This window comes from Zalophus californianus, chromosome 14 (assembly GCF_009762305.2).
Source record: "Zalophus californianus isolate mZalCal1 chromosome 14, mZalCal1.pri.v2, whole genome shotgun sequence".
Taxonomy (NCBI): Eukaryota; Metazoa; Chordata; class Mammalia; order Carnivora; family Otariidae; genus Zalophus; species Zalophus californianus.
In genome coordinates this window covers 10,402,721-10,415,325 of record NC_045608.1, presented here as the reverse complement: position 1 = coordinate 10,415,325, position 12,605 = coordinate 10,402,721, and the positions used below count along the sequence as shown (strand labels likewise).

The 12,605-nt window shown below is 49.7% G+C and overlaps 1 protein-coding gene across 8 annotated transcripts in view; it reads right to left on the bottom strand.

Moving 5' to 3' along the window:
- The window catches only part of RPH3A (rabphilin 3A), a 268,394-nt gene that overhangs the window by 67,879 nt on the left and 187,910 nt on the right, over positions 1 to 12,605 (bottom strand). The window contains exon 1 of one of the 8 annotated variants that reach the window (XM_027575146.1): positions 12,035 to 12,090. The exons of the other annotated variants lie outside the window; for them this stretch is intronic. The gene's annotated coding sequence lies outside the window, so the exon portion shown is untranslated. Of the gene's footprint in view, positions 1 to 12,034; positions 12,091 to 12,605 lie in introns of those variants that run through there. 8 annotated transcript variants of the gene reach the window in all.

The window sequence follows — 12,605 nt, the reverse complement described above, 5'->3', positions numbered from 1 at the left end:
CGGCTTGTAAAAACAGCACCACCATGGTTAAACACAGAGCTACCATATGACCCTGCAATTCCATGCCTAAGTATCTATCCATGCAAGAGAAATGAAAACACATGCCCACACAAAAACTTGTACACAAATGCTCATTGCAGCATTGTTCATAATAGCCAAAAGGTAGGAAGGACTCAATATTCACCAACTGATGAATGGACAAACAAGATACGGTGTATCCGTGCAATGGAATGTCATCCAGCTGTAGAAAGGAAGGAGGCATTCACACCTGCCACGTGGAGGAAACTCCAAAACATGCCAAGTGAAAGCCAGGCACAAAAGGCCATATAGTGTATGATTGCCTCTATAAGAAATGTCCAGAATAGGCAAATCCACAGAAACAGAAAGTAGATTTTGATTGCCAGAGGCTGGGGGAGGGTAGAAGGGCCGGAGGTGATGGCTACTGGGGGGGGGGGGGCAGGCAATGAGAATGTTCTAAAATTCATTGTGATGATGGTTGCACAACTTCATGAATATACTAAAAGCCACTAAATTGTCTACCTTAAAAGGGTGAACTGTATGATATGTGAATTTTATCTCAGTGAAGCTGGGGGAGGGAGATGACCCTTCGGAAAACTGGCAGGCCCATTAAAGCTATCAACATTTACCTACCCTACGGTTCATGAATTCTACTCTTAGGCACATACCCAGGGGGACAATGCTCATGTTCTAAAACATGTACAAGAATGTTCATAGCCTCTTTATTCATAACAGCTAAAAACTAGAAGTCATTCAAATGTACATCAACAGGAGAGCAGATAAATAAAAGTGGTCTGTTCACACAGTGGGATACTGGTCCACGATAAAAGACAAACTCCTGATGTACGTAACAATGGGGACGAATCTTGAAGACATGATGTTTTATGAAAGAAGCCAGCAGCAAAAGAGGACACGCTATTTGATGGCATTTACATAAAAGTTAAGGACAGACAAAGGTATTTGATGGTTGTAGAAATCAGAGCAAATCCATGGCTAACTTTGGGGAGGGTACTGGCTGGGAAGGGGCAGGAGGGGAACTCAGTAGGGTGAAAATGTTCTGTATCTTCATGTGGGTGGTACATACATCTGCAAAAGCCAGGTGTGCACCTTATGTCCCTTCCTTCACCCCAAATAAAGGAAATCAGCCCATGTCACTCTTTTGCTCAAAAGTCTTCAATGGCTCCCTATTGCTCCCAGAACAAAGTCTCAACTCCTTAGCATGATCTTGGCTCCTTATGACCTCCTTCTTTAACCCCACCTCCCACTCTCCTCTTGTTCCCTACTCAGCCCCACAGGCCTCCCTGTGCTTCGTCCAGCATCCCACTTCCTTGCCCTCCCGTCTGCCTGAACTCCACCTGCAGATGTTTGCTTGATTCATTCTCTTCCCTTGTCTAGGTCTGTTCTCAAGTGTCACCTCCTCAAAGGGCCTTCCCTGACTGCTCCACTTAAAACAGCTCCTCCGCTCTGGCTTCCTTCACTCTCATTTCCTTTTCTTCAGAGCTCAGATCCCTTCCCAAACTTACCATATGTCTTGTTTGTTTATTGGCTTAGAGTTTGCATCTCTTAGCTCTAAAATGTAAGCCCCTTGCAGGACTTATTCTGTTCTCTTCCCTCTTAATCTCCAACACCTCCCATAGCGCCTGGCACGTAGAAGGCGTTTAATAAATATTTGTTGAACGCCTGCATGAGTCTTCTTTAACACTAAGGCAATCCAGCTGAACTGAGCCAGGCTTCTGGCCTCTGCGAAGGTCCCCGCCTTGCCCCTCCCGCAGGGTCTAGCCAAAGAGAAAGGGGGAGAGACCACGGAGATTACATTTAATTAATTAAAAAAAAAAAAAACTTCAGAAGGTGGCTCACCGTGTCCAGTGGGTCCTGATTTCCCCGAAGGTCTTGGTACAACACGGCCTTGTTTTTTGGGACACTGAACAGCTGAGAAGCCGGGAGGTGAGCAGGGAGGGTACTCCCTCTGCTATCCTGAAACTGGTGGGGTTATTAAATTTTCCAGTGGGCTGAGGGCTGGACACGGGGGAGGGAAGCCTCTTATAGAGAAGCCATTTCGTCTGCTCCCCTGTGGTTGACATAATCTTCCCAGACTCATATGACAATTTCACTGTTCCCACTTAGAAAACAGAAAGAAAGGAGAGATGGCTCCTGGTGCAGAGGAAATCTGCTGAGAAGAAACTTAACGTCTCATTTTTGCCTGTGCTGGAAGCTGAGCGAGGCCACCCTGGGCCCTGCTGGGTGCCAAGAGCCTCGGGCCCAGGTAATGGGCTTCCTTGGCTGTCCCTGGACTGGACTTGGAACGTTCATTTGAATACCCTGCCTTCTGCTTTGCAGCGGAGAGGAAGCACTGCCCTGGGGGGTGGGGGTGGGGTCCCAGGAAGCAGGGAGGGCTGGGCCAAGGGTTACACAGTACCCCCTCCCGTGAGCTCTGATCTCCAAATTCCGGTGCCCTCGAGGGGGAACCTGGCCACCACCCTCTCCAGCTTTCATTCAGTCATGAGCACCAGGAGTTCATTTCCTATTAATATTCTGCCTGCCAAGCACAAGAGCGTTGGCTGACAGCCCCGTGGAAACCACCCAGCTCCATCCACCAGGCCTGAAGCCACCCCGGACAGTACTGCTTATTTCGGCTTTGCCATCCAGGGCTCTCAAAGCACTTCACCTCTCAGGACTGGACTCCTTGTCTAGTGCATGCCCTGGTCAACCGGACCTGGGCCAGGAGAGGGGATGCCTGAGCCATGGAGACACTGAACAGCAGAGGAGTGAGCCCAGAGAAAGGAGGTCATGTGTCAGCAGGCAGGTCCTCACTGGGGAGGGGAAGGGGTGGGAGGGGAGTAGATGCAGGGGGAAGGGAGGGGGCTAGCAGGCACTGCTGATGTCCTTTCCAGGAGGGGCATCCACCCCCCAGCCTCTAGGAGTGTTCCAGCTAAAAGCTCAGGGCAGCACCATTTCCCAGAGGATTGCCCTGAGCCAGCAGAAGCAGCCACCTTGCCCAGAGATACCCCAGGGGCAGCCCAAAGCCAATGAACAACGGACAAGGTGGGGATAGAAAAGCACAGCCTCCTTGGGTCCAGGTGGGACAGCTCTGTGTACCAACGGCTCCAGAGCTCCCCACGGGATCAGGCTGAGGCCAGACCCCAGCTGAAGCCACACCCCCCACTGCCCTATACGGCTTCCCTGAGTCATCACTAGTCCTACAAATCCCATCGCTGGTTCTGCTTTTAGAGAACTCGACCTCGTGGGGGAGTAGAAGGGAGAATTTTAGGACAGCAGGGCTCTGATCCCCGAATTCATCACCCCAGGCACGCCACTTAACCACCTTCTAACCTGACAGGAGGCGATCCTAAGACGCTCTCCTACCCGCCCGCAGATGGTGCTCCATGAAGTCCAGACAAGATGTCGGGTTTGAGGGTGAGTTAATAGAAATGGTAAGCCTCTGACCTTTTCAGATGCCCCTGCCTCTCCTACTGCGTGCTACAAAGAAGCCATCAGCACAGTGGACAGGAAGCCTGCAGCCCCAGGGAGAAGGAGCAGAGGGAAACCAACCATTGATTCCAGGAGCCAAAGGAGATGCACGTGTCAGATAAAGTACATAGGATTCTGTCCTAGAACCTGCAGAACCTTGGTGTCGCCGAGCTGGTGAGTTTAAGCACCCACAAGAGTCCCTGACATGCTGTGAGCACTTGCAGAATGGTAACCCCCCTTTCCTGCTTCCCCTAAGACTAGCCGATTCAGCAATGATGACTAACATTTCTTGAGCATCTGCTATGTGCAAAAGTCCATACCTTTACCATTTGCTTGAATCCTTACAATCCTCCTCCCAGGTAAGTGAGAGCATCCTCATTTTACAGGTGAGAAAGTGAGGCTCAGAGTGCTTAAGCCACTTGCTTAAAATCATAAGGCTACCAAGAAGCAGAGCCAGGATTTGAACTCTCTCCCAAGCCCATGTGCTCATCACTACTCTGCTCACACCCACAGAACATTCCTCCTCGGTTTTAGATTGTTCGAACCTGACGAGGGTTTGGTGACCCTCGACCCCTGACTGTATTCCCACCTCTCAGCCTCAGAAACAAGCAGAGACATGCCCACCCAGCACCCTCCCTGGAGATGCTGAAAGAGCACACATTTCGGCTTGGTCACGGCCAAAGCCATGGCTTAGATCCAGTCCTGCAGCTGCAAGTTCAGAAAGCATAAAAATCACCACCTCCCCAGAAGCCAGAGGCTCCAGCTCTTTTTCCTGCACACAGGTTGCCCCCAGTCCTGGAGCAAGCTCCAGGACACAGTCTGTTTTCCAACACAAAAACAACAATAGCAACAACTGACGGTTCCCATATCAAGGGCTCGCCACCTGCTAAGTGCCTGTCAAGTTTTATCTTGTTCAGTCCTCACCATAGCCTTCGACAGAGATGTTCTTACCCATTTCGCAGATGAGTCACTGAGTCATGGACTGTTTAAGTGGGCTCCCCAAGGTCCCGCTTAAAGTGTGTCTATGAAGCAATCTAAATGCTTGATACTAAGCGCCGGCTAGCCGGTGGTGGCGCATCTGGACGGTGGGTGCTACACAGCTGGAAGGAATAAAGAGATGATTTATGACAGATATGGCTGTGTCACTAGGATAAACTGCCTGGTGTGAACACCGCGATGCAGGATGAGGTTCCAGATCAACAGCACTCGTGTGCTCGAGGGGTGAGGGGAAGGCATGATACATGCGTGTGACTTTGGGTTAGACATGCATAAAGTATCTCTAAAGAACAAGCATGAGGCGGACAACACCGCTCACCTCTGGGGAGAGGAAGAGAGTCGCTGAAGCTGATCTGGGAAGGAGAATTTTCACAATGTACCTCTTTGAATTTGCAACCGTGTGGCAATGTGAGCTATCTCAAAATAAATGAACATTTAGTAATTTAAAAATAGTAAAGTGCTTTGGTGGCTGCCTATTGTAAGACTTAAGGCCTCCTCCTTGACTTCAAAGAACTGCCAGGTCCCTCCGCCGACTTTCCCCCCTGTATCTCTGACCACACACACCTCCTGTCGCACCGGCTTTTCCAGCTACCGGGCCTTTGCCTCTGCTGTTCTCCCTGCCTTGACAGCGTCTTCCAAGCATTCTCACGAGGCTGATTCCTTCTCATACTCTGCTGGTCTCTGCTCAAGTGTCACCTTCTCCAGGAAGCCTTCCCTGACTACACACTCTAAGTCACCTCCTCTCACCCCATTGCATTGGTTTCCTCTATAATACTTATCATGATTTGCAATTATTACTCTTTTTTCTTTATTTACTATTTGTCTCTCCACCTCTTCTGTAAGATCCATGACAGCAGGGCTGGGTCCAGATTTGTTCAACAGTTTTACGTCCAGTGCATGCAGGGCCAGCTTCATGGGCCCACAACCCAGGCAGTCGCCCAGGGCTCTATGCATAGAAGGGCCCTAAGCTTGCCTTAATGCTCTGCTGTTACCATCTTGAGATTCTTAATAATATTTGGACAGAGGGCCCTGCGTTTTCACCCTGCAGCCGGTCCTGAGTACGGTATACAGTAGATGCTCAGTAAATCTTCACCTAAGCTCGGTGAGTGCCACAGGCACTCCATAAATCTGCATGTAAGGGGCAGAGCCCTCAGGCCCATTCCAGATCTGTCCCCCTGCACAGCTTGGTGTTAAGCCATATGCCACCTTGCTTCCGAAACTACCATGAAGACTCTGTCTCAAGCCTGGAAAAGCCAGATTCCAGAACTCTGCATTTCTCCCTCTTTGCATTTTGTTCTGCCTACTTCTCCTTGGCACTGTTTACTCAGGAACTGTGCCTCCAACCACCTCCAGGTCTTCTGTTGCTTTCTGAGGAGCTGAAAAACCAACTCTGAAAGCCCATTTAGCTTCAGAGCTCTAGCAGGTGTATGGGACGGGCCCCTGGGGGGCTCTATGGGGCACTGCAGGGCACTGCAGGGAACCAACGTGAGCCGCTGTCTGCGCAGAATTCGATGCCACGGTTGGCCTCCCAGCCCCACAGTCTTGGGATTCACCCAGAAGCCTCGCAGCAGAACCTGCAGCCACCAGCTTGGACGGCGCCCAGTCACTTCTATCTATGTGTGTCTCTTTCCTGTCCCTCCCCTCTTCCCCTGAGTCCAGCCTATCACTGCTCAATTAGGAATCTGGAAAAACTCACTCAGACTATCTGGTGGTGTGGGAAATGCAACTTGCACCAAGGACCTCAAATGGGGGGAGACCGGGCGTGGGTGGGATATTCCAGGAACAGGGTCTGGGCTGAAAATATGTTTTGTTTGGCCCATGCAGTGTTTTTGGGAAAAGTAAAATCAAGCCAATATTCTAAAAGCATGGGACTTAATTAAAAATACAAACTGCCAGCTTCTGTTGAGAAATAGGAAGAATCAAAAAATATTTATAGAACATCTATTATCTAATATACCTAATATAGAACATCTAATGCCTAGACACTGTTCTAGGCATTGGGGATACAACATCAAAGCAAACAAACAAGAAGGAGGAAAATCACTGTCCTTGTGGAGCTTACCTTTTAGTGGGGGAAGACAGAAAATAACCAAACAGTAAGGCATTAAGACCAAGAAGGGGGATTGAAGATTAAGAAGGAAGTTTGAGTTTAAATAGGTATTCAGAAGAGGCCTCACTGAGAGATGATATCTGAGCAAAGACTTGAAGGGGGTAATGGACTGAGTCATGTGGATATCTGAGGCAGAGCATTCCAAGCAGAGGAGAAAGTAAGTGCAAAGGCCCTGGGGTGGGCATGTGCTGGTAAGTTGGAGAAATGGCAAGGAGGACAGAGTGGCTGGATTAGAGCAAGAAAAACGAGATGGGTAGGAGCTGAGATCAGAGCAGCGGTGGGGGGGGAGGGAAGGGGGTACGTCAGATCATGAGGAACATTTGAGCTTCCACTCTGAATGATATGGACGCCATGGAAAAGCTTTGAGAACTAAGCTGAATATGTTCTATTCTGTCTCAACTATGCATCCAACTTTGATTTGCCAAGCTCTTAGGGTTCCAACACACCCTTGCCAAGGCAAGGACATGGGCCAGCAGAGAGAAAGATGGCAGTCTCTTGCCTTGCCTGTCACACTTGATGGAGCTGAGTGCCCCTCCACTTGCCCACACGCCTTGCCATTCCAGACTCCTCTCTTAGAGCCACAGTGTCCCTTATATGGCCAGCTACATCCAGAAGGTGCAGGCCACTGTTGGCTTCCCTGCTGTTGCTCCTGAAGCCAGCTGGGCCATCCCCAGACTCCCCAGAACCTGGCCAAGGCTGGAATGGCAAGGTCTTGGCTCCTTCCATGCTGAGCTGGTTGGTGCCTGAGACAAGGACAGAGACAGGCCCGAGAGATGCTCAAGGGGAAGGCACCTCTGTGCTCCTGGTCTTGAAACAAAGCAAACTCATTGTCACCTCCACATGGTTCTCCCACAGCCACACAGCAGTAACAGATGATTCCTGCCATGAGCCTTTAAAGAGTCCCATGGGACAGTCCCCATTTTATAGGGTTTTCAGGCAGGCAAGGAGCCTAGCCCTTGCCACTCTGCAACTTTGGCAGGTGGTAGAGACCACACTGTGAGGGTCAGAGTCGTCCCAGCTGCTGCATCTGCCCCATTATAAACTAGTCACTCCCAGCCAACATACAAGCTGGCCACAAATGTTAACAAGCCCACACAAGATCATCCAAGTCGGGCCTAGACCGAAGAACCATCCAGCTGAGCTCAACCCCATCGCTGACCTAAACAATCATGAGATAAATTGATGGTTCCTGTTCTGAGGCCCTAATCTGCGGGGTGCTTTGTTACACAGCAAAAGCTGATGGAGAGAGCAGCCCACTGTTACAGGACAACAGCTGACTGTGGGCCCAGAGTCTTGGGATCCAACCCCAGCTCCCCTATTCATTTTATTTTCTGTGTGACTCTGGCAAGTCACGTAGTCATTCTGGGCCTCAGTATTTGCATCTGTAAAATGAGGACATAAAAATTCCCATCTTTGTTACATTTACCTTGCAGGGTTGCTGGGAAGAGCTGATGAGTTAACATATGTGCAGGGACCTTGTAATCCAAACTCCTTTTCAAGCAGTAGGCAAGGAGGTCATTGCTAATGTTATTTGAGGGTTTGGCTAGGGAGGAGAACAAAGGTCTAAATTCCAGTATTTGTTTAGGCTTGAGTGAGACATTTCAGTGGATTATTTGGGATAGAAATATCTTGGTTTGCCTATTTGGCATTTACCCCTCTTTTGGGGGGTAACAGCACCCCAATTTTCCCTCAGGAACCCTCCTTCTTTCTGTGTCACTTAGGAGGAGCTCATCCATTCTGGTCCCTAGAAGTGGACCAACTTCCCTTTCCGGGCCAATCAGTGCATCATAGCCCATGGGCTACAGCAGTTGGTCCAGGGATAGGCACATGACCCAATCTGGACAGATGAAGGCCTGCCTCTGGGACTGCTTAGCTGGTAGAACAGAAGCCCGGAGCTGCTATTAGTCACTTCCACCACCACATGGGAAAGGCCTGCCAAAGGATAAAAGTAGAGCTGAAAGACGGAAAGAGACTTGAGCTCCGATAATGCACTGGAATGCTGGACCCAGCCATGCCTGAATCTATCCTGGCCTTTTTGGCAACCATGAGCCAATATGTTGCTCCTTTTTTTTCTCAAGTCAATTTGAATTGAATTTTTGCCATTGCAAACCTCCTGACCTCTATGTGTCTTCACAGACCAGCCACCTTGGAGCAAACAGGGATGTCAAAGGCAGCCCAAATTGGTCAAGGCCTGGGGAGAAATACACCAGCCTTCAACAACCCCCTGGAACCCCCCACCCCCACTTCAGAGGCATTGCCACCCAAGCTCAGGCCTTGCAGGAGGACAGGAAACATTTGTAAAGCTTCCTCACCAAGGCCTGCTGAGACCCTGCACTGACAATTAAAATTCAGTGACAATAAACAGTACTAATTAAAAGCAAAACTAAGTACTTAATAAGACAAATGAGGTGGTGGTATTAAAAGTCAGGATGACAGAGCTGGCATTAATTAAAAACAAAGACTAATCTCGTACCTCCTCTGAAGAGGCTGTGTCTGTGTGTGTCTAGAAAATGCTCAGATTTGTTAATGTACTAAATGCCATGAGAACAGGAAGATTCTGGTATTGGTTCTATCTGCCTGGGGGTCGGGGTGGCAAGGGTCTTCCGAGTGAAGGGGACATTTGGGCCAGGCCTTGAAGGATGAGCAGGAGTGTGCAAGACTGAAAAGATGAAGAAAAGAATGGGGACGTGAGTGAGCAAAGACTCACAGGCTTCGGTGGACATGGCAATGTTTGTGGATTGGAGAAATTCACAGGAATGGAGCCTGGGGTGATCGGAGGGCAGGGAGCAGGGGGAGACAGGACCAGAAAGAGAGAGCAGGCCATGATTAACCCCGTCACCTAAAGCAATCTCCATCCAGACAACCCTGCTTGCATTTAAGGAACCAGAGGCTAAGACCACATGCTCTAGCAAACAGTTCAGCAGGGAGACCTAGGGTATGGGTGTGGCAGCCAAACCCATCCCACCATCTACCAGCCTGACAAGTGTATTCCCCTCCCTGAGCCTCAGTTTCCTCGTCTGTAGAATTAGATCCCAAATTATAACTATCGTGAGGATTAAATGAGATGGTGTATGGGAAGCCCTCAGTTCAGGGTCCGCTGCAAAACACCTGCTCGTCAAGTGGGAGCTATCATGAATTTACGTTACTATTAATAATAATGATTTCAGTTGCGTTTTCCTAAAGAGATGGGAGCCCAGCTCTGGCACTAGAAGGAAATGTCCCTGGCTTTTTGAAGCCAGAGTAAGTACATGCAGCATGATAATGATGAATAATGGAAATAATAATATATGATATTATCATATGATAGCAACAGTGTAATTGTACTAAAGCAAGGGTTGTTTTTGAGGGCTGCGGTGGTCGTTAGTGCTGCTGACTAACCGCGTGATAGGATTGCCCTTCTCTCTCCCTGGGAAGCTGGGAGTGGCCACATGAGCCATTTTGACCAATAAACGTTCCCAGGTGGAAACAGAAGCCAGCGCATTCTTTTTTTTTTTTTTAATAAAGTTCAATTAGCCAGCATATAGTACATCATTAGTTTTCAATGTAGCGTTCAATGATTCATTAGTTGCTTATAACACCCATTGTGCATATAACACTCATCACGTCACGTGCCCTCCTGCATTCTTCACCACATTCCCCTTTCCCTGTCTTGCCAATCGTGGATGTATGAGGATGGAGCCCCCCTCAGCCCGGGTCCCTGTGGGAGGATACATGCAGAGCAGACACACCCTACTAGCCCACCGCATCCAGGTAGCATGAGCGAGAAACAAATCTCTGTTGCTCCAGCCACTGAAACTTTGGGGATTATGTGTTACTGCAGCAACAACCTAACCCACCCTGTCTGTGCTTCCCGCGGGCCAGGACTGTACTAAGTATTCCATGTGCAACATCTCATTTGAGCTTCAGAACAATCCTAGAAAACATGGTCTTTTATTACTCAGTTTTACAGATCAGGAAACGGAAGCCCAGAGAAGTCCAGTCCTTTGCCCAAGGACACACAGCCAGGAAGTCTCAACAGGGTGTGCATTCACACACCGAAGGCAGGGGTGAGCATCCAGAATTGATCTTCCTGAGGAGAATGTCTCCTGCTGGAGAGGGGTACCCCAAACCTTTTCTTCCTCCTCTGGGTTATGAATCCGTCTGTGCCCTGAGTCTACAAATCCAAACACTGAACTACTAAGTGCACACACTGTTAAAGAACGCTCTCCAGGACTCCCTGCACAGTCCAGCCAATCACCTGATTCCTTGATAAAGTGGAAACTCGCCTTTGTTGTGCTGTTAACCAAGCTTATCTCTGCTCCAGCTAGGCTGTTGTGTGCAAGGAAGAGAGGAAAAGCTCAGGACTGATTTTTGTGTTCGCGCAAGCATGCCCAGACACAGGGGACCCCAAACAGGAAAATGCGATGAGCCACGTCTGCGTATTAAAACAAGTCACTTAGCTTAATGGCCTCTGGCTGCCACTCAGGCCCAAGTTGCAGTGAAACTCATCCTGATCAAAACCCGGCTGGAACAGACTTATCTGCGGCTCTAAAGCTCATCACACCACAGAGATCACAAGCACCATCCTGCCCCATCCTCTACCGCGGTAGAGGGGACAAAACAGAGCAGCGAGGGGCATTTATCCCTTAAAAAAAAAAAAAGGCAGCGGGCCTCATCCTCACATCCGAAGAGCCTTTTCACAACCACAGATGAGAGACATAGCATTCCCTTTTTACAGATGAGGAAACTGAGGCCCCACTTTGTCAAGGTCACATTGGTAGCAGGTGCAATATCCAAGGGCGCAGACCTGGGTCTTCTATAAATGAGCCTTCTCACCACCCTCCTCCATTGACCACTGATGCAAATAATACCATATCGGGCTCAGCATATTAATTTGCTGTTCTCGTACGGCAAATATGGTGGCTAGTGGCAGCATTGTAGGGTCTGACCCAATAATAAAAACAGCTTTGCTGGATATTTTCCATCCACTCCTCCAGAGGCATTCACGCTCCACCCGGCTCTGTGCCCTGGGAGAGAATGTCCTGTGTGGCTGGTATTGGTGGTTCTCTTGCCCTCTGGCTCCTGGCTGGGTTTGTCCAATGGGAGGCACCAGCAGAAGACTGGAGGGTGGGAAGAGAGAGGCTAAGGCATGTATCCTCTGGCCCCCTCCTGCTGGTCACCGTGGGCTGGCTGTTGGGGGTCACAGCTCCTGTCAGGAGGACCTCTCCATATAACTCTTTCTCTTCTGGGTCCCCAAGTGTTCCCTTGTGCCCCTCCAGGCCTAGAGAGGCTGATGGCTCCCTCCGTTGGGTGCTGGGCCATGGAGCATCCAAGACCTGCTGGATTGCTCACGTGACTGTAAATGTCTCTTCATTAAACTCTCCTCATTTAGTCCTCTAGGCGTGCATCCAGTTTCCCGGTGCCTGCGACATGCCAGGCACTGCTCGAGGTTACTTAGCTCACCTAATCCTCACAATGAGCCAATGAACGATGATTATTCCTCTTCACAGGTGAGGCACCTGGAGCACAGAGAGGTTCAGTAACTTCTCCCAGGTCACACAGCTAGTAAATGATGGGGACACATTTAGAATCCCAGCAGTGTGGCTCCAGAGCCTGTGCTTATGACCAGCTCACTATCCCACCCTGAGGGTCTGTCCTTAGCAAAGGTGGGATGGCATAGAAATTAAGAGCACCAGCCTTCAATTGGGCAATTTCCAAGTACAACCTCCTTTCATTTTCAACGCCATCCTGTGAGGTAGGCTCTGACATTACTCCTATTCCTGAGGCTCAGAGGGGTGTATTAACTTGCCCAAGGTCACCAGCCAGGAACGGTGGGGCCAGCCAGCTTATAGGCCCCGGTGTGTCTCCCTTCAATGCCAACACTCTTAACCACTACTCTGGGGGCAACTGGGTGGCTCAGTCGGTTAAGTGTCTGCCTTTGGCTCAGGTCATGATCCCAGAGTCCTGGGATCAAGCCCCAGATTCGGCTCCCTGCTCCGCGGGGAACCTGCTTCTCCCTCTCCCGCTTCCCCTG